The 2,658-nt window shown below is 41.7% G+C and overlaps 1 pseudogene; it reads right to left on the minus strand.

Moving 5' to 3' along the window:
• Nucleotides 1–255: 255 nt before the first annotated feature.
• On the minus strand, nt 256–1,190 carry LOC118975960 (olfactory receptor 6C2-like; annotated as a pseudogene).
• Between the last annotated feature and the right edge of the window lie 1,468 nt (nt 1,191–2,658).

The raw sequence follows: 2,658 nt of genomic DNA on the forward strand, positions 1-2,658 counted from the left end.
CCATGTGATCACAAATTAATGCTGTCTACACTTCTTGATACTGTAAGTAATGATAGGTATATAGTTATAAATATTTACTGCAGATTTATTCTTATATATTTCTGGGAACAGAGCTAAAATATCAATACATGTATCAGTTGTGGAAAGTTGGTGTAACGGAATAGGGTTGTGATGTAGAAAACTACAACTAGTATACAGTTAGGGAAAAATAAAATGGAAATAGGGAATCTTTTGTAATTTGCCATTCAGTATCCTTTAGTTGTTTGAGACAGATGCAGCCCTTTTGAGTATGTCTTTGAAAGCTTATACCACTCGCTTGTTCCTTAGAGTATAAATAAAGGGATTCATTACTGGGGCAACACAGGTGGTCAGCACTGACACCACCTTATTAACAGCTACTCCTTCTTTTGCAGATGGTTTAATATAGATAAAGATGCAACTTCCATAAGTGATTGAAACCACAATGATATCGGAAGAACATGTGGAAAAAGCCTTTTTTCTTTGCTGGGCAGAAGGGAATCTGAGGATGGTCCTGATGATATATGTGTAGGACATAATTACACACACCAAGGTGAAAATGAGTGTCAACACAGCGAGGACCAAGACAAACTGCTCTATAAACTTTGTGTCTGAGCACATAATCTTTAGAATGGGAGCAGCATCACACCCAAGGTGATCTATGACATTGGAGTCACAAAACTCAAGCTCAAAGCCCATGCCAAATGGTGGGATGACAGTGATTAGAGCAGTCATGTAACAGGCAATAAAGAGCTTTATACAAACTCTGTTGTTCATGATGGTCATGTAACACAGGGGTTTGCAGGTGGTCATGTAACAGTCATAGGACATGGCCATCAGGAGAAAAAACTCAGCCACACCTAGGACAACAACAAAGAATAATTGAATGGCACATGCATTGTAGGTAACAGTGTTGTCCGCAGATGCCATTGTGTAGAGGAATCTGGGAATGCAGACAGTTGTAAAGGAAACTTCCAGGATGGAGATATTTTGGAAGAAAACATACATGGGTGTTTTAAGGTGAGAATCCACCAAGGTGAGTGATGATGGTCAGATTCACAACAACACTGAATAAGTAGGTTAGAAACAAAGATAAAAAGCAGAATCTGTAGTTTTGGGTCATTTGTTGGTCCCACCAGGATGAATGTAGTTATTGCTGTGTAATTTTTCATCACTGATTCCTGACTATGGCTTGTCTTGTGCACAAAAATAAGAGAGAAATAGACTGTCAGCATGGAGCAGGTAAAAGTGTTAGCTAAGCCAAGATTTCATTTCCCTTGTTACCTGGTAATTAAGAATACTGTTGGAATCATGGATGGAACTGGAAAGCATTATGCTGAGCGAAATAAGCCAGGCGGTGAAAGACAAATACCATATGATATCACTGTTAACAGGAATCTAAACAACAAAACAAACAAGCAAGCAAAATATGACCAATGACACTCAAATACGGAACAGGCTGACAGGGTCCAGAGGGGAAAGGGGAGAGAATCACAGGGGAAAAGGGGATGGACTCACATGAACAAGTATACAGGACACATGGACAATAACTAATGTGGGGGGCGGACATGGGAGGGAGGTGTGGAGCACTGGGGTGGGGGGCAGGGCTGGGAATATAAGACAGAACACTATACTTGAACAAGAATTAAAAAAAAAAAGAATGCTATTGGAGCGATGGTTGATAATTAACCACTAATGCTACCAGACTTGTGCTACTGAACATTACACCATATGCCAGCCAGAAGGGTCTTATTAAAGATTCTTTTTATTACATTGTTTAGTATCAAATAAATAGTAGAGATTTTTATGATGAATAAGCCCAAGGAAATGAAGGTATTTTACATTATCTGTGTTGTAAACAGAAAAACCATGTCATAAAATCTGCATGCTTTGTCATGTCAAGACAATACTTTGGAGAGATCCAAGATGGTGGAGGAATGAGTGGAGGCTTCACTAACCTTCCTGAGGACCAATCTGGAATTATAGTTAAATTGTAGAGAAGTCATCTGGAATAAACACCTGAGCACTAGTGGAGAGAAGCCTTATAACCAGGGACAGAGAGAAGAAACAGCTTTACCTCAACATGACTGGTATGGAGTGAGGAGGAGATGCGAGAGGGTTGGCTGGGCTCCCATGGGTGGCAGCTGAAGTGCCAGAGGAATATTTCAGCAGCCAGAGGGTCCCATTGAGAAATGTGGGATGTAAACTCCAAGCTGGGCTCCCCAGCCTATACCACCAGAGCCCCCAAAGTACCCAGATAACATCCGGCTCTGAAAAGCAGCAGGGTTTCTCTCTGCCAGGAACAGACACCTGGAGATGTAGAGAGCCTTTTAAAGGGCCAATTGGTAATTTCTTGTTTGCAGCCATTTATCCTAGGCTCTGGCAAAAAGGGAGTGCAGAGTAGACTAGAGATGCTTGAGGGGAGACTGGGGTTGGTGGCTTTGGGGAGAGAGCTGAGAAAGCAGCTGTCAGGATCCTGGTGCTGAGTCATTCCCTCAAACTGCAGGAGCCATCTTTTAAAAAAAACAACATTTTATCGATTATACCATTACAGTTGTACCATTTCTCCCCTCCATTCCTCTCAACCCTGCACACCCCTCCCCCACACATTCCCCCCTTTAGTTCATGTCCATGTGTCAC

The sequence above is a fragment of the Sturnira hondurensis genome, unplaced genomic scaffold (genome assembly GCF_014824575.4).
Source record: "Sturnira hondurensis isolate 20B ecotype Veracruz unplaced genomic scaffold, ASM1482457v3 Scaffold0020601, whole genome shotgun sequence".
Lineage (NCBI taxonomy): Eukaryota > Metazoa > Chordata > Mammalia > Chiroptera > Phyllostomidae > Sturnira > Sturnira hondurensis.